Source organism: Suricata suricatta, chromosome 6 (assembly GCF_006229205.1).
Source record: "Suricata suricatta isolate VVHF042 chromosome 6, meerkat_22Aug2017_6uvM2_HiC, whole genome shotgun sequence".
In the NCBI taxonomy this organism is placed as follows: domain Eukaryota; kingdom Metazoa; phylum Chordata; class Mammalia; order Carnivora; family Herpestidae; genus Suricata; species Suricata suricatta.
The window spans coordinates 25,254,609-25,275,744 of NC_043705.1; the positions used below are offsets into that span (position 1 = coordinate 25,254,609).

Genomic DNA, 21,136 nt, shown 5'->3' on the forward strand with positions numbered 1-21,136 from the left:
TGAGCTAGACTTAGAGTCATATACAAGGATGTTTGCCACAATGTTGCTTGCGATGGTGACAGTCTGGAAACACTATAAACAAATATTCATCAGTGAGGGAATAGTTCATTAACCTATAGGAATACGCACTTGGGAAGACTGTGCTGTCCTTAGAATGAGGTGGGTTTACATATAACGATGTGCAATGCTACTGTTACAAAGATCTTCAAGATGTACTGTTAAGTGGAAAAAGAAGTTGCTAAATAATACACAGAACTCAGATTTATGTTTAAAAAAAAAGTATACCAAGCAAACTATCTATCTTTACATCTGTATACATATACATGAAAATGCATTGAAAGACTGGAAGAAGATGCACTCAGGGGGTAACGGCCAGGCAGGGAACTGGGATGGGCGAGCCTTCGCTTTAACCATGTTTCCTCCTGCCCCCACTGGCTGTATTATTTACATCAGTAGAAGTCAATTTTGAAGAATGAATGAATAAAAACCTTGAGGGGCACCTGGCTGGCTCCATTGGTAGAGCGCGTGACTCTTGATCCTGGGGTCATGAGTTCAAGCCCCATGCTGGGGCATAGAGCTTACTGTAAAAAAAAAAAAAATTATTTTTTAACTTTGAAATTAAATCCAATTTGAAAAAGGAAGTCACACCGAGAAGCAAGCATGCTGGGGTGGGGGTGTCCTGCAACCGGACGTCAGGCACAGAACCCGGTGGGAGTCAGGTGCCAGAGTTCTGACGCCAGCTCAGGAGCGCCAGGTCATTCTGAGAAGACAGAAGGGCTGAGTAGGGCGCGTGGAAGGCAGCAGGTTTTGTTGCCTGAGGGGCTGCTGGTCAGGCCAAGTCAATATCACCTAGAAGATGATTATAGCAGCCTTACCCTTCTTCGCCTGGTTCCCCCAAAGCCCACCTCGATCACTCAGTGGTCGGAGGATTGTTAGTTCCCTTTGCTGGAGAGCACTTGGAGTTTAAAAAAGAAATTAGGGAAGAACTATGCTTACCTCACCCTGCCAGCAATCATGTGCTGATGGAGGGAACTCCAAGCAGGTAAGTGGAGATCTGGTATTTGGTTGTACTCACATAAGCTGTGAAAACATCCACCAGGAAGCCTCATTTTCCATGCAAACCTAGATAGAGCAAACAGAACAGTCACAGGTGTCGTGGTAACTGTCCCCAGGGGCCAGACATAGGTCCTTGCTCTCTTCTCCAGATCACCTGTAACCTTGCTCAACAGTACAACTCCTCCAGCTTTCTGTCCTTTCAACAGACCTCTGGACCTTAACACACACTGCCCTTGGCCTGCAGTGCTTTCTCCCCAAATTCCCACTCACCAAGATCATTCCTATGCAGGCTTTGGATCTCTGCTGAATGGTCACTTCTTGGGAAGTCCTTCCTGAGGCCCCCAGACCAGGTCATTTCATTTCCTGCCGAGGTCAGCCCTCATTTTAGTCTTTTTTTTTTTTTTTTTTTTTGGTGAGCTCTTTGCCCAATGTGGGGCTCAAACTCATGATCCCGAGCTCAAGAATCTCATGTTCTACTGACTAAACCAGCCAGACACCCCCCAGCCTTCATTTTAGTTTTGGAAATTTCTTCTGTATGTAACACATGTTGCAATGATACATTGATGTGTGTCTCATTCTTGTTCTATGTCCATCTCCCCATCTTCCCTACTGGACCCTGAGCCTTGGGCAGGCAAGGCTGAGCGAGCTCTGCTCAGCGCTGTCTCCCCAGCACACAGAACAGACTGGTGCCTGGTGGATTCCACTCCAAGGAAGATCTATGATATATGGGAGGGACTCCGTGCCCAGGCTGAGAATTCTTACCTATGGCAGCCTTCAAAGGACTCAAGACATGCCCTTCCTTCCATGATGGCCCTGTGCCTCTAGTTGTGAAGCAGAGGACTGGACCAAATAGCCTCTGGGGCGGTAGGGGCGGGGCGGGGGGTCATCTCTTCTAAGAAAACAAGGGCATTAGGTACCGGAGGCTAAAAAACTAAGAAGCAGGAAAGACAACAAGAGTCAGGTTGTCTTAAAGAAATGGCAACCTGCCCACTCTTAATCCAGTGGGGCCTATGTGGGTACCTAACAGTTCTGGGGGAGGTCTGACTTAGAGGCCAGGTAATAATTCTTACTATCTAGCACTCCCCTTGGAAATAAGCACTTAAAATGTTTCTTCTTTCAAGAGATGAAACATTCACCCTTAAACTTCCTCACTCTTGCATTTGCCTGGCAAAACCTCCCTTCTCTGGCATAGGAGGAAAACATCAGCTTGGTCTAAAAAATCACAAACTCTAAATCATTTCGATAAACTCTTACTGAGTATCTACCTTGTGCCAGATGTAGTTTTTACCCTCACAGAGCTGATTCCTCATGAGAGAGGGTTCTGTGGCTCAGCCCCTGTCCTGTCCTCCACACGCCGTGTCTGTGCACCTCCCGCCATGCTGGAATGCCCCTGGACCTCCATCTTCATCCTCCTCCTCCTCCTCATCAAGACGTAACATATAACACTAACTAACTCACTCGAACTAGCACTAACTAACAAAAAGCATTTACTGGGTGTGTAACTCTGGTTAAGAGCTTACACATATTCACTCACTTAACCCTCACAAAACCCTATGAGGCAGGTACTCCCCATTGTACAGATGAGAAAACCAAGGGGAGCAAGGCCTCTCTTTTGCCTTCGCAGGTTCCATTCAACTGAGGATGGGGGCACCTCTTTCTCCAGGTCTCTCTAGAAATACTTTCTTTAAAGTTTGGCAAAAAATGGAACGTGGGTTGTCTCAGTGTTCCAGCCTTGACCACAGGTCAGATGGCCAGCTCATGCTGGAGAAGGACATAAAAAGCATTCAATGTCCACAGAAATTCCCTGGAAAGAGACCCTTCCCCTTTGGCCGGGCCTGCCAATGCTCAATGCCACAGGATTTGTTCCTTATAAAGCAAGCTGCATCGGGAAGTCTGGGGAGCAGGGGAGAGGTAGGGAGCTGCTATCACATGCCAGTTGTTTCCAGACCTGTCAGATCCCCTGAGGTTATGAAAGGCACAGAGATGGCTGTCCAGCACACAGCTGCCAAGCCCCCGGTCTGTGCTACACCCTTCTCAACAAGACAGGGCCGGGCTGGCCTGCAGACACAGAGCCAGATCAGAGCCCTGCCCTCAGAGGCTGGAGATATACATGGGGGCACATGCAAAACTGAGCTGTATTCACATGTACAGGAGGGAAAGTGACTCTGACTCTCCCTGGGGAAAGACAAAGGACTAGGGGAGTGGAGCAAGGCATTCAGCTCCGGGGTGAGGGCTTTTGCAGCAGAAGGGCCAGGACAGGCAGAGACCTACTCAGAGCATGAAGCAAAGCCCCGGGGGAGAGGGGGGGGCGCAGGCAGACTGATGCTTGCTTACGGAACCCCACGTGAAGTGGCAGGGTGTTCTCAGCACACGGAGATCACTCTGGGAGCAAAGATAAGTCCTGAGAGATAGGAGGCCACCTTGGGCCTTTCAGGCCATAGTAGAGACTTGAGATTTACCACACAGGGTGTGCAAGGATAGTAAGCAAAGAAGGTCCATTTGTGATGTGGTCCCTCAAGTATCTAGGAAGGATGGCTCTGGCCACTGTGTGGTCTGTGGCTGGAATGGGGCCAGGTAAGACAGAGAAGAGAATGACAGCAACAGGTGAAGGGGGCCAGGGATCTGGATTTAAACCCTCAAGGAAAGGATGGGGAGGAGGAGACGGATTTTGGAAACACCAAGGAAGACGGATTTAGTGTCCACCTGAGGTGGGATGAGGGAACAGAAAGCCAGAAAGCTGCCTGCATTGTGTCTGGCTCAGGTGAGCAGGTAGAGGTAGGATTTGCTGGGCCAGGAACCTAGAAGGAGCTGCATTTGTTCGTGGACCTATTACATCTCAGTTCAGATCAGCTGAAAACCTACTGTGTGCCTAACTAGATATCCCCTTTGTTTACAAAGCCATAGATGAACTAGATCATTCTATCCCAGACTTTCCCAAGTGAGGAGGTCCTGGCCAAGGCATCTGCTTCTGGGGCCCCAAGGGCCACTGACACCCCAGACTTTCACCCCAAGAAACACACTCCACAAGAGAGCCCAGAGGCCAGAATAGAAAGAGAGAAATAAAGGCTGTTGTTGACATGAGAGGAAAAACCAGGCTTCCTGTTTGAACTCGGGCAGGTACTGGAAGCTGTGAGTAATGTCGAATCTTGGCCTGCTCCGAAGGCGGTCTGCGGTGGGGGCTTCTCACACTCGCTGTAAAGAGTGGCTTTGAATCACTCACTTGCAGGAGACCTGGGGCCCAGCCAAGGCAGGCTGTGTGTAAGGACTGCTGCATCCACACGGGCAGGCCACAAGGGAGGCAACACCAACTTGCACTGCCTGCTGCGGTCAGTTGTCCTCCATGAAGACCCAACACCAAATGCTGAGGGCTTCTCACATCTCAGTCCCCAGTGGCCTTGGTTCCTGCTGGCCAGACCATTCCCAGGCCCTTGGAGGCTGAGATGGACCTGAGGTTGGACCAGTGCAAGATGCCATGGGACCAAGAGTCCTTGGCCTCTCCCACTCCCAGGACCCTGTCTGCAAAGGGACCTCATATGGAAGTAAAATCTGCAAGCCATCTACAGAGGTAAAATACCAGACCCTGGGCTAATGCCTTATGTCATTTGAACCTCACAACAGCATTCCTGGGTCACAGACAAGCAAATCTTTCTATTCTAAAATGTACATATTTTTCAGTGTTAATGAGGTATAACTGAAGTATATGAAACTGTAGATATTTAAAGTATACAATTAATTTCTGACATGTTTACACTCATGCAATCGTTACCACAATCAACATAAGGAATCCTCCCATCTCCCTTCAAGTTTCCCTCACCTCTTTATAATCCATTCCTCCCTCCGTCCATGTTGGTCCCTGTCCTGCTTGCTGACAATACAGATTCCTTTACATTTCCTACAGTTTTATATAAATCCAGTCATACAGAATGTACTGTCTTTTGTCTGCATTTTCTCATTCAACAGAAATGTGAGATTTACCTACAGTGTTGCCTTATCAATACCTAACTCCTTTTTAAAACTTTTTTTTGATGTTTATTTATTTTGAGAGATACAGAGACAGAGCATGAGTTGGGGAGGGGCAGGGAGAGAAAGAGACACAGAATCTGAAGCAGGCTCCAGGCTCTGAGCTGTCAGCACAGAGCCTGACATAAGGCTCAAACCCCTGAGCAATGAGATCATGACCTGAGCTGACGTCCGATGCCTAATCAACGGGGCCACCCAGGTGCCCCTACTTGACTCCTTTCTATTGCTGAGTAGGATTCCATTGTATGAGTGTACCACAACTTATTGGTGTCCACTCACTTATTGGTAAACATTTGGGTTGTTTCCAGTTCCTAGCCGTTACAAAATAAATTGCTATAAGCATTTGAGTATAAGTTATTGTGTGCATATGTTTTCACTTCTTTCATTTCTCTTGTAAAAGTGGTTTTACAGGCCCGTCAACAGTACAGTGGATTCACATCCTCAACAACACCCAATATGGTTAGTGTTGGGGGGGGGTGTTTGTGTGTTTTCAGCCATTCTGATGGATATGGTAGTGGTATCTCACTGTGGTTATAATTTGCATTTCCCTGGTGACTAATGATGCTGAGCATTTTTTCATGTGCTTACCAGCCGTTTGTATATTTTCTTTTGTGAAGGGCCTTTATAAACGTTAACATCGTTGAAACTGAGATGCAGCTTACCGTTGATGGCTTACTATACTTGAAATGGCAACAAGCATTTTTTCTTTCTTGTTGGGACACAAAATATGGTGCACCTTATGATAGATGGAGCCTTAGATTGATAAAATACATAAAGTCACTTGCCCTGGGTCACACAGTAGATGTGGGACAGAATGTCTAACCCTGACCCATGCTTCTAAACAGCACATTATTCTACCCAGTTAGAAGAATCAGGACCATATGTGTGGTCAGTGTGAGAAAAACAAAATGGGTTATGCACTGCACTACTATGCTGCAAGTGCTAGGCCCCAGAGCCCAGGGAACATTCAGTGGCCTGCCTTTCAGGGACCCGCTGGAAGGAGACACAGCCCAGAGTGTAGGCCCAGCTGGCCTTGGCATCTCTCTGCACAGCGATTCTTCACTATCTGAGCCTTCACCTGGCAAGGGGTTACCAAGACTAACCATGTGCCAGGCAGGTGTGTAGAGTAGGTAGCACCAAACAGGATGTAGCCTCTGACCTGCAGGATTCAGGGGCCCAGAGAGGGAGTCAAGAGGGACCCATGGAAACACAGTCTGCAGAGACTGGCAGTGCTAAGATGGACAGGTGGTCCCCCAGGTACCTTATGAATGGGATAAAATCAGTGATGTATGGCACCTAAGGGTCCTGGATGGGTCTTTTAGGTCATAAGGTTCAATTCCCAGCTCCAGCCCTTACCAGCTATGTGTCCTCAGGCATGTGGCTTAACCTTCTGAGCCTCAGTTTCCTCCTCTGCAAAATGAGGGATACATGATTTGACAGTGGGTATTTCTATTCCTTTTACAAACAAATAAATGGGATTCAATAAGAAAACGCATGTAGAGTGCTTGCTCAGTAGAGGGTTCTTTGGTTGAGGCTTTAAGGATAGCTGGGAATTCAACAGCAAAGAGAAACGAGGACATCCCCGGAGGGGAAACCTGTTTGATCCAAGGCAGACCATATGGACACATAGGAAAGGAGGGAAGACTCAGGTGGAGCAGTGATTCCTCTGCCTCAGCCTTGGAAAGACCCTTCCAGGTATCCCGGAGGGCATGTCCCGAAATGCTGCCGGGTGTTTGGTGTGCGGCTGAGGGTCTCGCAGTAGAGCGACCCGCTGCAAGGAGGCTCAGTGGGCCAGGCACTCGAAGGCAGACCCAGAAACACTGGCCTGCATCTCAGCTCCTCCAGGGGTCCCTTACTAAAGTGCTGCCCACGAGACGGGCCAGAAATCCCCACACAGCTGTTCAGGCGCCGGCCAGCCACCGCCTTGCCAGGCTTCCTAAGGCTAGCCACTTAATCTTTCGGCACCTCAACGTCTCCATCTCTCAAATGGTGATATGAAAAGACGGCATGCCCGCCTGCCCACCACAGAGGGCTGTGGCTGAGATCAAATGAGCTGCTGAAAGACATGTGAAAGTGCCTCGAAGCCGGGAAGATGCTGTGCTTATGCAAATCCAGGGCAAGTCACAGAATCATACTGCTGACTGCCATGCCACAGGGCAGGGACCCTAGAGAGCTTTTCCTAGGATACCTGTGCTTTCCTGACTAGGAAAGTGAGGCCCAGAGAGGCAAAGTAACTCACCTAAAGTCACACAGCTAGTAAGCCGGATTCAAGCCTCAGTTTGATCCAACCTCAGGCTGAATGCTTCTGGCTCCCAAGCCAGGTGTCTCTGTGATCTCTGGGGTCCCCGGGCACAAGGCAAAGCTAAAAATGAACTTGAGACAGGGTGCCCAGGTGGTTTGGTCAGTGAAGTGTCCAACTTCAGCTCAGGTCATGATCTTACAGTCTGTGAGTTGGAGCCCGGCATCAGGCTCCCTGTTGTAAGCACTGAGCCTACTACAGATCCTCTGTTCTCCTCTCTCTTTCTCTCTCTCTCTCTCTCTCTAAAATAAAAATAAACATTAAATAAATAAAAATAAAGTTGAGAGCCAAGATGGTCTCTCCTAAAAGACTTGGGAAGTCACTGACGCCATGCAAAGTTTAGAGGTCTTTGCAGGCACAATTATGGGACCTCCGCTGAGAAGCCCCTCCTTTGGTCTTCGGGTATTTTCTGCAGATGGTTCCCTAGTCACTCTTACCTTATGTATAAAATGGGCATAGTATGACACTTACTGGGGTTTGTGCTGTGCCATGTTGATATCAATCTTCTCCATCGGGAGAGGAGATAAGGGACATGAAGTTGCTTTGAAAAACCAACCAAGGCTTACCCAACACAAGGGTCTGTTTCTACTGTGATGTAATGACTCCAGGTGTGGGCAGCCTCTGGTAGATGCCAAATATTGATAAACTAACAGAAGAAGTCAAGTTGAAGGGCAGAGATGCCATGGCTGATGCACCCAGCATCTCAGGACCTCCCCAGGCGCGCGCAGACCTCCCCAAACCCTCTGAGCCACTTAACATCAGCCTCACGGAATCTTTGCAATTAAGGAAAATTGATGGGCATGAATGTGCAGATTCTTGGCAACTTTTGGGGCGAGAAAGAGGTCTTTTTAGGACTTGCCCCCCCATTTCTCCTCTCATAAAACCCCCTTCCGATCAGTGCTTGATTCATTTTTCTTCTCTCTCTTCCCTCCTTCCGTCATTCCTTCTTTCTTTCCTTTTCCTTTTCTTTCTGTTCCCTTTCTTTCTCTCACTCTCTCTTTCTTTCTGCATCATCTCCAATACATGCAGCAGAGAGAAGAAGTCATAGAGTCAGCACATTCCTATCCCATTTCTCATAAGTTCGGGCATCTGATTTTCCCTTGTGACGTGCATCCTAATGGTGAACACGAGGTACAGTGAGTGGTTTAGAAGGCAGCCCTTATCATGGAGCGTTATCTGAGCCATCAAAGTACATTTTAAGAAAAAAAAGCAGTTTCACCAACAAACTTGAAGGTTTGACTGTTAAAAGGAAGAGCCGGGACAAAGCGACCACAGCTTTTATCGCACACTGACGAGGGCGGCGTGCGGTGGGAATACTATATATTTCGGGCCCGCTGCTGAGAATACCTCCATGGGCTTTGAACAAAAAACAAACCATGCTATGGAAATTGCCGGTAATTGTCTTTACCTACAGTTTCAGAGGGCGCACACCCGGCCTTGCGGTTGTGGGCGCCGTTTCATGCTGGGGTTCGCGTCCCCAGCTCTACTTGGCACAAAGAGAGGGGAACAGATCAGGGCCTCCGATCTGTGCACACCTGTGGTCGCTGCAAGGCGGCAAGGCGGACTGCGGACTGCCGCTAGATAAGGCAACAATGGAAAGTTTCTCACCTGAAAGGTCCGAGGAAGAGCAGGGAGGCCTGGGGGCCTTGGGGAGAGTCATCTGCCCCCAGAAACAAGGAAGAGGAGGAAGCTGGCCCCCAGAGCCCAGCCTCCTCCCTCCCAGAACCCCCCAACACACAAAGATTTTATTTTCTTACATTGCTTCTTCAACACCAACACTGAGGGATCCCTTTTACCTCTGAAAGGCAATACCTGCCTTTATCTATCAATAGTTCTCCTCGAAGAAAATAAACAGAGCGAACAGAACTTTGAGATCAGAGATTTGTTTTTCAGAAAACATGCATGCTCTATAGATCTGCCTTTCATTCACAGTGAAGGTACCCCAGGGTGTCCCTCAGAGAGAGTTGATATTGTCAGGGCGGGCCTCTGCAGAGGTCCCCTGGCCCATTTACTCAGCCTGCAGACAGTTCCAGAGTGGCCCAGGGACCACACAGAAGGGGCCCTGCAACTCCTGAGCTTCCGGGCTCTTTGAGGGTCAGGGAGCCACCCTGGCCTGAGACCTCATGGGTGCCAAGAAAGGCCTGGGCCTGAGCCAGTCTGGGTGAAACACTGGGCAGGGGGCTGAGCACAGGCACTGGGATCCTTGGAGAAAAGAGTACTGGAGGGGCACTTGGGTGGTTCAGTAGGTTAAGCGCCCAACTTCAGCTCAAGTCATAATCTCGTGGTTGTGGGTTCGGGCCCTGCGTTGGGCTCTGTGCTGACAGCTAGCTCAGAGCCTGGAGCCTGTCTTTGGATTTCGTGTCTCCCTCTCTTCTCTGATCCTCCCCTGCGCGTGCTGTCTCTCTCTGTCTCTCAAAAACGAATTAAAAAACATTAAAAAAAATTTTTTAAAGGAAGGAGTATTGGAGAGAAGAGGCAACCTGGCTAAGGCAGTGATGGCCCTGTTCCATCATTTCATTCACTCTGGTTCTGTTTTCTCAACCTTTTTTATTTTGAGAGAGAACACATTCAGAAAAGGACATAAAACATGCACGTGCAGCATCAGGAATGTGGGTGAATGCTCCAGTAGCACCTCTAGGATCAAGAACTAGCAGGTGCCCTGCCCCGGGAATCATGCCCTGCCCAACTCCGTCCCCTCTCTCCTCACCAAAGCTCACCATTCTATCCCAGATTTTAGGGCAAACCCTTCCAAGTTTACTTTTACCCCCTGAGCTTACCTCCTCCAACACTGGAGAAGAGTTCGTCTTTGCCTGATTTTGAACTTTATATGAATGGAAGCAATCATACCTATTCTTTCAGTTTGTCTCGTTCGACACCACGTGTTTGAGACCCATCCGCGTTGTTGCACGCAGCTGGGGCTCCTCCCCCGCGGCAGCCTGCCACCCGGCCTGCTTTGGTGCGCTGCCTCTCGGTCCGGTCCGTGAGAAGCAGTGCGTGGGGGAGCCCGGAGCCCTCACTCCCTTGAACTAGCCTGTGGCGCCAGCCTATTGGGAGTTTGCCCAGATTCAGTTGTCTCCAGCTGGCTCCGCTCCGTGGCGACAGGCAAGGACAAAGAGCAGTGTGCTCCCAACTTCCTCCACAGAGCTTTGCGTGGGGGCACACGGGAGGCTGTGAGGACTCACAACAGAGGCTCGCCCCAGCCTCGGCACCCACGCCTGGCAAGGGCAGCGATCCATGGCTGGCCTGCCACCTCTGAAACCCAGCTGGGCCCTGGAAACCCACAATAAACTGAAGCACATCCCAAATGAGAAGCAGGTGGCTTCCTGGGACCAGATTTCTTAACATTCCATCCTCTTAGTTTACCCCTTCTCCAATGTGGTTCCCATTTGAAGGAGTCTGAGCCTTTGGAGCCCAGAACCCATATGAAAAATGATATAAATTATAGCTCAGCATCCCAGGCTGGCTGTTTGGGAGATTGGCATAAACATTAAGGAAGGGCCACCCTGATTATAAGGTAGAGGCATGAGGGAGTGGGGGAGGGCCGGGCAGCCCCCCAGCATGCATTTCTCTGTTCCCCTCTCACTGCAGGGCTTACACAGTTCACCTCTCCCAGTTGCCTTTGAAAATGAGGCTCAGTAGGAGTTGGTGAGGTAGGCTCTGACAGGCTGGGAGCAGGGACGGGTCACCTCCTGTCTCCTACCCTACCGTGCTGTGCCCTGCCTCCCCAAATACCCCATGTTTAGGCCCAGCTAGCTTCTACCTCCCAGCCTTTGCCCACACGGTCCTCCCACCTATCCAAGTTTAACCCTTCCCATGCCCCGGGAGCTATTCCCATTCTCCACAGACTACTCCTGGGCAGTGGGCCCAGAGACCCACCAATGTCCTGCTCCCAAACTCCTGGCATCGCTCTTCCCCCTCCTCTGAACCACACCAATTAGCTCTGATTGCAGAATACATGCATTGTTCTCTAACGGTTTCATGTGTGCACATCCTAAATCCCCAGATGGGAGTGGGGGTGGGGTGGACATTGGCCAAGCCTCCACTCCTCTCTGGGCCTTAATGTTCCCAATTCTGAAGGGAGGAGATGGAGCTGGAGCTGGAGGTCTCACAGCCCCCTGCCCGCCCCCCTCAACTGTATGGCCTGGGGGCTCTGGTCTTCAGGACAACTAGCTACGTGATGATGGACCCTAGCCTCCCACTCTCAACCTCCACCCTCAGTCTCTGCCAGGAAACCCACTCCCACCTAGCCTCAGCTCGAGGTGGGAGCCCTGGGCCTCCACCCCCAGCCCCACCCCCTGCCACTGAAAGGCAGCACTGGGGCAAACATCCTAAACCACCAAGTACTTCTAAAAATACGGTGTTTTTGTCAGAGAGCAACCTTCCACTTCCTTCAGACTTTGATCCCCATGCAACCCACAGAGGAGAAGACACACTTACAATAACAGTTTCCAGCTTTCATCTTCCTTTGGGGGCTACCTCTCAAGGGCTTTGAACCCCCAACTGGATGGTGGTACCCCGTGGTCCTTCTGAGCATGCTTAGAGGCATCTGCCCTTGGCTGGGGGATGGGAGACTAACACATCTGTTCCCTGGGTGGGTCTGTGCTCAGGGAGAAAAGTCCAGGACAGAGAGGCTGCTGGGGCACAAATTGGCCGGGGAACCTGATGAAAGTTTGTAAGGCCCTTCACTATTTAAAATCTAGAGAGAAAATTAATGCTAGGGCAGGGTGGAATAAATAAGGGTTCAAGTACAGACAAGGACTGGAAAAAAAAGAATGGAGGGGTTGATGCTAGCTAGCACAGTGCTCGGACAGAAGTAGGCACTCAATAAATATTTGTTAGACTTTCAGTGAATGTTTCTGACCGGTGAGATCAGGAAAGCTCATCTCCCAGTCTTGCACCCTGGGGCTTGGAAGGATGCTGATAGGTGGGGATGGAGAAGGAAGGATGTCCTGCCTAGGAACAGCCTGGGCTAAGGCTCTGTCACATACTGAACAAGCAAAGTGCAAATTCACACCATATTTGGCTGAAACAGAGCTCTGAAAACACTTCCACTAGCTCTGTAGTCAAAGGAGCAGTTGCTACCCTGCAGAAAACACAGGTAGAGGTAGAAAGAAGAGGATAAAATGAAAGAACAGTGGCAAAAACATTCATCTATGAGCACCAGCTATATGCCAGGGACCGTTGTAGGCACTGAGCAGGCAGGTCCCTGCAGTTGACCTGTACTGTTGTTATCCCCATTTAGTTTTCCTTCAGGGAAACAGCCCCAGAGAGGAAAGGTCCTTTGGCCCCAGGTCAGCGACAAAGCTGGATTTGAAGTCAGGCAACCTACCTCCTGATTGATAAGGCCGAGCTTGAGGCCTCGGTGATTCCAGCTGATTCTGTGCTTACTGACCAAGATCCTAGCCTTCCTGCTCAATCAAGTGGCCAGCGAATGACCCCTGTGCCCATTTACTCACGCCTCCTAGAGGCCACTCACTTCTGCTTCTAACTTTATTTTGCCCCCCGCCGACCTTTGAACTAAGTGCAGCTGTTAGTTACCAACACTGGGTGAAACCGAGGTTCAAAGAAGTTTACTCACATGGCAAGCGATAGAGTGGGGATTTGAACTCAGGTCCCTCTGACTCCAACTTGTCTGCAGCCTCTCTGGGTTTCACCCCCTGCATGGGAATTCCAGACTGTGAGTAATTCAAACATGTCTGAAAAAAGTCAGAATCACTATAATTTCCTAAAGACTTTAATGGAAGCTGAACATCTCACTTCAAAACAAAGAATTTATCAGCAAAACTGCCACGGAGGCCTCTGAGTCAGTGTCTTGGGCTTCTCTCTGTTTTGGAGGGGGAGCTGTGCATAGGAGTTCCAGCAGTGGGACCAGGCCCAGAAAACCAACATTGGGATTTGCCCCTCACCTGCCGTTCAATCCTGGGGAAACGTCTTGAGCTCCCTGGCTCCATGTCCTCATCTAGAAGATGTGCAGGTCTCTCGGGGCGATCTCCAGCATGGATTCTAGACCTCACAGCTCATGCCTGTTCCCCACACTGATCTCACTGGTTCCCCACCACCACCCCTCGCCCGCCACTCCCAGAAGGAACAGAGGTGCTGTACTTCTAGCATGGACGGACACTTCAGTACCGGGCCACATCAATTCACTACCGGGCCTTAGGTTATCAGGGATTTTCATTCGAACCTTCTTTTCTGGTTGCAGCCTTTGCCTCTTCCCAGGGAGAATTCCTGGAATTTCCCTGTCGGATGGTTCCCAGACTTGACCAGGGTTTGCCAAAGACACCTGCAGCAAAGGCCTCTTTCAAGCTCCTGCACAATCATCCTTCCAGGGGACAAAGGTGATTTAATGGATTCTCAATCCTGAGTCATAAATCTACCAGCGAACTGCTGCTGTCTTTGGGAACGGCAGCTGCCCTGGCTCCTGGCAAACCTGAAGGCACGTGTGAGTCATCGGGGCACAGGTGCACCTCACTGGATTGCTGCAAAGTTAGATGTAAATGGAACCTGCTTCAAGCGCGCTGGGGGAAACATTCACTCTCCAGTGGGTAAGATCACCACCGAGCCTTCATCAGGCTAGACTTCCACGTACTGAGACTACTGAGGTGTGGTGAGGAAGGTATATGCCATGACAACACATGTGCATGGGTGTGTGTCCCCAGCACGGCCACGTGTGTCCCCTGTGAGCAGTACCCACAGAACTGCCACCATCGCCTCGTGTGTGTGTGTGTGTGTGTGCACAGTGTGTCCACAGGGAAACAGGCCAGGCCGAGGGACTCCAGGCTGGACCAGGCTGGTGCTACACAAGGCAGAGTTGAGAATCTCATCTAGTCCCAAGCCCTACAGACTGTAGGCCTGACCAGTTCTCCCGGATGTGACTTCAGAGTTTCCAAAGTCAGCCAAAGGAAGCATTCCAGAATTCTCACTAATGTTCTTCCTATCAGGCTCAGAGCAGTAGGGTGGGCAGGAGAGAATAGCCCTCCATGCAAGGCAGAGACCTGGACGCACACAGTCCTGGGTGGAGTAGGGGTGAGGGCACTCTTACCTCTGCTCAGAGAGGGATAGAACACTCCAGAGAGGAATAGAAAGTGGCCACAGCAGCCCCTCTCCTGTGGGCCATCCCCTGTTCTGGGAAACGCTGTGGGAAACATGCTCCAGCTGGTTCCCTTGTCTCATTTGAGAGTAGCTGTTACTCTCTTGTAGTCCGAAGCTCGGGGCCCACTGAGGTGGCCCATAGATGAGGGCCCACTGGGGCCAGCGGAGCCATGGGTGGGCTACAGCTGCCCTACTGCTTGGTTTAAAAAAAAATTTTTTTTTAACATTTATTTGTTTTTGAGAGACAGAGCATGAGCAGGGTTGGAGCAGAGAGAGAGGGAGACACAGAATCCAAAGCAGACTCCAGGCGTCTGCTCTGAGCTGTCAGCACAGAGCCTGATGGGGAGCTTGAACTCCTGAACCGTGAGATTGTGACCTGAGCCGAAGCTGGGTGCTTAACCGACTGAGCTACCCAGGCGCCCCCTCTGCTGCTTGGTTTAAAGCAAAATCAACTGGGCTGGGCACCACCTGGTCCCAAAAGGAAAAATCATCTCCAGCAGGAGCTCTTGGACTCTCCTTGCAGGGGTGCAGGGATGCAAGTCCCAGTCTGCTCTGGGCTTAGACCTCCAAACTGCCTACCTGGGCAAAAGGAGCAAGCACCTGACATACAGCTTACTTGCTTCTCCTCTTTTCCCATCACCGTCCAAACAACTCAGACACTGAAACAATGGTAGAGCTTCTGCTGGTCCAGCCTCCGTGGTCAAAGCTGTAGGATTGAAAAGACATGAAATGGGCGGGCTGTCTCTGTGCTCCCCACAGAGAGGCCCATGTCTCCACACTCTAAGGCCAGTGAACAGAGTGAGAAGGAGCTGTCCCAGGCCCCATAGCTGCCACGTCCGGGGCAGAGCACACAGGGATGGGGCCTCTCAAGGCTACTGCGGGGTTCCTGCCCAGACGGGAAGGGCTGCAACAACCCAAAGAAACATCTTGAATTTTAACCAAGAGCTCTGGTGTTTCCTACACACAGGTGCAGGAAGCAGGGGGAGCCCCATTTGGCAGCACTAGTTTCTCTTGGAGTCTAGCCCCTTCCCCAGCATTCTAAAGCATTCAATAGATGTGTCATATAACAATGTGCTTTAGTAAAATATATATGTATATATATAAAATATATATACATGTGTGTGTGTGTGTGTGTGTGTGTACTGTAGTCAAATATATTTGGAAATTTTGAGCTTAAATAAAACCAAATGAGTTTCTTCTGAGCAGAACATCTCAGAGCTTTTATTTAACATGCTAATATGCATCTCAAAGGGGCACCAGGGTGGCTCAGTCGGTTGAGCATCAGTCAGACTTCGGCTCAGGTCATGATCTCACATCTTGTCGCTTCAAGCCCCATATCAAGCTGTGTGCTGGCAGCTTAGAGCCTGGAGCCTGCTTCAGATTATGTGTCTCCCTCTCTTTCTTCCCCTCTCCCGCTTGACTCTGTCTGTCTCAAAAATAAATAAACATTAAACATTAAAAAAAAATTTTTTTTTAATTTAAGAGGTCAGAGTAGGCTGTTTCCAGGACCGTTTCTGACCTTTTTTTCATGGACTTTATCACAAGACTGGGTTTTTTGAAATCACCAGGGGACCAGCTTCTGTCTCTAATGCGACCATACCCTCCCACTGTCCTAGGGCTCCAGTGTGCTGGGAGAGTCTGATGAGGCACCGTGACCAGAGCTGTGCTGTTCTGTATGGTAGATACTAGCCACGTGCAGCTCTTTACACTTCAATTGATTAAAATTAAACTTGATTTAAAACACACTCCTGCAGGCACACCAGCCCCATTTTAAGTGACCAGAAGGTACATGTGGCTGATGGCTACCATACTGGATGGCACAGAGAACATTTCCATCACTGCAGACATTTCTATAGAACAGAGCGGATGAGAGTCTCAGAGAGCCCAAGACATAAGCTCAGAGCCACACAGCAATTCCAAGAAAGAGCCAGAGCCGCTCTGGCTTTCTTGCCCTGGCCAGGGAGTCTACCTGCCTGCCTCCCTTGGGCCCCAAGCAGGCGTCAGTCACCAGCTACTGAGTCAGACTCTACCCAAGTGGAACAGAGGCTTTTCACTGGAACTTCAGCAAGGAGCACACTTCCTCTCTCCAGAGCCTGACTCCCACACTCCGGTTCCTCCCCAGGGCCTTCCCTTCCAGGCCCAGGGTGCCCTCGCTCTCCATGCCAGAGGACAAGGCACCTAAAATGTTGCCTCTGCCCCAGGTCTACGGTTTGACTGAGCAGCACTAGCTCTGGGATTTGAGGCACATTCCAGAAGCCGCCTCTGTCAAGGCTCCCAGCAATATGAAATCCCTAGTCTGGGGGCTGGGTAGGGGTGTGGAAGGGGCATGGGAAGGGTTGGTGGGCCATTTGTCTCTCTTTTATCCAGGCAATCAAGAATACTCTGTTTTCATTGCCACAGGCTTCCCCACCCGCTCATGCTGGCTCTTTGAGAAGCACAGAAAAGGGGTCTGGCTTCCCTATGGAATCCCACATCCGCTGCTGCCCAGGGCAGTCCTGCTCTGAGACTGGCAGGCCAGGTGGCTGGGAGGTGGTCCAGGGGGGTAGCCTCTAGCAAGGCAGTGAAAGACCCCTGCCCATCACTCACTCTGCACCTCTGGCAACAGGTGCAGGCACCGCCTACTGAGAGATACTCTGGCCCCCAGGACCGGACAAGCTGCCCCTGCTTGTCAGCTCTCTGTGGACTTGGGCCACACACAAGGCCTGGAGCAGCTGTCAGATCTACTCCGGTCTCTCCAGCCCCTTTCTGCCTGTTCTCAGATCTCAAGGCTTCTCTAAGACTTCTGCCCTGCCCCAGGAAAAAGGATCGCGGGCACTCCCTTCCAGGTGAACTGGCGAGGCCAGGAAGCTAATCTCTGCAGGAAACCAAGCCCACAACAACACAGACACTCCATGTGGCTGTCCTGTTCTGCCAAGATGTAGGTCAGTGCACCTGCCTGGAAGTAGGTGCTCAGGAAGTGACATGTCCTGCCCAGTAACGAGAAAGCAGAGACCAGTTCTAGGTGCCCATAGCTTGCTCCACTTGGGCCCAACAGGCCACCATGTCACGTAACTCCAGAGGGCACCATTCACATTAAGTCCGTCTAAGTGGTACTCCTGGAATTGTGCCTCTTACAGCAGCTCGGAGCCAGGCTTGCTGTCTATACTGCATGATGGCCGATTTGGCCTTTCTCCCTAGGAGTGGCTGTTTCAGCCCAGAGTCCAGCCCTGGAGCAGGCAGTCCCAGAGCCTCTTCTCAGGGCCTCACCCAGTTCTTCCATGGGCCCTTAGCAGAGGCCTTGAGCAGAGGATGAGGGGCAGGGCACAGGCAGGGCTCATGCCCTGTGGCTCTTTCTCTGAAAAGGCATTTCAATCAGAGGCTTATTCCCATCATTCAATAAGCACTCTTACGAACTCTTAAGAAGTCTGCCAACCGGCCTCAAAATGGGCAACGGACATGGGGTGGGGCGGGGAGGGGGGAGTCACAGACAAGGAATTTTAAAATGGCTCTTAAACATATGAGAAGATTCTTACCTTCAGTACCATGAGAGAAATGTAAATACAGCACAACGTTATCTTTCTCCTATCAGAACCGAAAAGACCAAAACATGTTATAAAAGTAAATGTTGGTGAGGCAGAGGGGAGCCAGGGACCATCCTACATGGGAGCTGCCTGTCTGGAGGGCAACTTGGCCATTGTCATTACAGTCAGAAGCACACAACTGGTGGGCACCTGGGTGACTCAGTTGGTTAAGCGACCAACTCCTGATTTCTGCTCTGGTCATGATCTCACAGTTCGTGAGTTCGAGCCCCCCCCCATCGGGCTCTGTGCTGGCAGCTCAGAGCCAGGAACATGCTTCAGATTCTGTCTCCATTTCTCTGCCCCTCTTCTGCTTGCACTCTGTCTCACTCTCAAATAAATAAATAAATAAATAAACACTAAAAAAAATTTTTTTAAAGGAAGGAGGATGAGGAGAAGATGAAGAAGCAGCAGCAGCAGAAGAGCAAGAGCAAGAACAAGAGCAAGCAGCACAAGCACACAGCCTCTGTCTGTGACCGGGCAGTTCCACAGCTGAGAATTAGCCTCCAGATATACTTGCAGGTGTGTGAGGTGGTGAGTGGACAAGACAACCCACGGCCGGCACTGGTTAGCACCACCCGTATGGAAACAACCTGCATGACGATCCAGAGTCCTGAGTCATTAGCGGAAAGTTCACGGACACAATGGAATGCTCCGCCACTTCTAGAAGCAGATCGACTGTCATCTCTGTAAACTGATAAGGGCAAGCTCTCCATGATGCGTTGTTAAATGAACAATACCAAAGTGCAGGACAGTATGTTGAATATGCTATTTGTGGCAGGAAAAAAAGATTGCACACAATGCAAATGCCTAAGCTTGTAGGTGCACGAACTATCTCTGAAAAGATATACAGGAAAGCAGAAAGAGCGGAGGCCTCAGGGGAGAGGTGGGGCGGGGAGAGGGGTAGAAAGGAAATAATTTTCACTGCATAATTGTTTGTATGGTTTTTTTTTAGTACCTTTTGAAGTTTGTCCTTTACCTATGTCGTCTTCTTATAAGATAAATGAAATAAAATGCAAGAAAAACTCCTTGAGGCACACATTTCTCATTTTCCTGCCTCCAGGCTGGTCCAGTTCCACCCTCTCATAGATTTCTCCTAGGCTGTGTGTTTCTTTTCTCTCTCTCTCTCTTTTTAATGTTTATTTGTTTCTGAGAAAGAGAGAGAGAGGGAGAGAGAGAAAGAGAGAGAGAGAGATGGAACAGGGTAGGGTCAGAGAGAGAGTGAGATACAGAATCCGAAGCAGACTCCAGGCTCTGAGCTGTCAGCACAGAGCCCGACAGGGCGCTCGAACTCACTGACGTTGAGATCATGACCTGAGCCAAAGTCAAAGGCTTAATGGACTGAGCCCCCCAGCGTCCTCCAGGCTGTCTGTTTCTATCTGGTCCCTGAAAGACCCTTGCCAGTGACTTGGAAGGTTGGTCTTTCCATAGCGCCTGGACAACCTGGCTGGGGAGACAGGTGGAGGAAGGTGTGTGGTGTTACCCAACATCAGGAGAAAGAGGCCGGACCAGAGCAAGAAGCAGCCTTTTTCTTCCTTCCAGCTTTCAGACCTCCACAACTGACTGTTTTTTCTTTACTTTTGTGTGTGTGTGCTTGTGTGTGTGGTAAAACACACACACGCACGCGCGCACACACACACACACACACACACACAGAAAACATACTCAGGTGCCTGGGTGGCTGAGTCGGTTGAGCATCCGACTTTGGCTCAGGTCATGATCTCATGGTACGTGAGTTCGAGCCCCACATCAGGCTCACTGCTGTCAGCACAGAGCCTGATGCAGATCTTCTCTCCCCTTCTCTCTACCCCTCCCTCGAGTCTTCAGTATATTCCCTGGCAACAGATCTCTAGGGCTTTTTCATCTTTTTCACCTTTCCACACTGAAACTATGCCCACAAAACACTGATTTCCCCTCCTCGTTCCTCTTGCCCTTGGCATCCACCATCTTCCATTCTGCTCCTGTGACAGAGGCATTCTCGATCCTGGCTGGGAAGATGGGCCCAGGGCCAAAGGTCCCAGGGTGTCCTAACAGAGTATGCACTGCCCGTCACACACAGGCAAACCCACCCTGCTTCCCTTAGCGACAGCACAGCTTCAGGGTTGACAGTGTGGACTTTCCAGCTTTCTGGGCAAGTTTCAGCCTGTTTCCAGCTCAGTAAAACGGCAACTCACTCAGATAATGGTACCTTTCTCTCCATCGGGTTGGGTGGCACAGAGCAAGTTAGGTGCATAGTCCAGCCCATAGTACAGGCTCAGCGGGGGCTGGATTTGGTCACGATTCTCCTGCAAGAAGCTGGGCTCTCAGTCCAGTGCTCATGCAGGCATCCGCACACCCATCCTATACCCATCCACCCATCTACCGCCCGTGACTGACGCTGCTGTGTGGCGAGAGAGGCGCTGTGCCGTGCGAGGTCAGAGCCTTCCCAGGGTCTGACGGATATTCCTGGAAGAGAGAGGGTACGACTCAAGTTCACAAGTCCCCAGGAAAATCTCTGCCCTCATGGCCTAACTTGGAGGCCATGGAATTGCACGCAGAGCTGGGCAGGCAGGGGAGTTTTCCCTGAGAAAGGCTCCTTCCGACTTCTGTCAGGCCCTCAGAGGGGCCACAATCCATCACATGGTCAGAGCCCTCCTCCCCCTGCTGCCCAGCTCCTGAGAGCTCCTCTCTTGCGTGGCCCACCCTGCATCGCCTTCCTTGTGAGATGGGCTCTCTGCCAGGCCTGACCAGCAAAACCAAGGCCACGCAGAGCACAGCCAGGGCTCTGGGCCAGGCAGAAACGGGGCTGGGGTGACTTGACTGTAAGAGGTGCACTAGTGTGAGTGTGTGTCACTCCCTGCAGATCAGCTCTGGGTGAATCATCACACTGGTGCCTGGACCCTTAAAGCACAGGATGAGATTCTGCTGACCCCCACACCACCCTTCCAGGCTCTCCCGCCAGCCATTTCTGAAGAGGGGTGCTTCCAACAGACCTCGAAAAGAAGGTGCAGCAAGGAAGCTCAGCGAATGAGGGGAGCTTTCCTCTGTGCAGCCTGTGCCGTGGCAGTTTACAAAACAGCACACTGTGTGACCTCTGTTCCACGAAAAAGCAAAAATGCACAGAAGAGAAAGT

At 50.6% G+C, this 21,136-nt stretch overlaps 1 long non-coding RNA gene across 1 annotated transcript; it reads right to left on the reverse strand.

The window, feature by feature from the left end:
- Positions 1–540: 540 nt before the first annotated feature.
- LOC115294600 lies at positions 541–18,208 on the reverse strand. Its single transcript, XR_003909984.1, has 4 exons — positions 17,980–18,208; positions 12,954–13,032; positions 997–1,122; positions 541–581 (listed from the first exon to the last, which is right to left on the reverse strand). It is a non-coding gene; the product is annotated as an uncharacterized LOC115294600 (long non-coding RNA).
- Between the last annotated feature and the right edge of the window lie 2,928 nt (positions 18,209–21,136).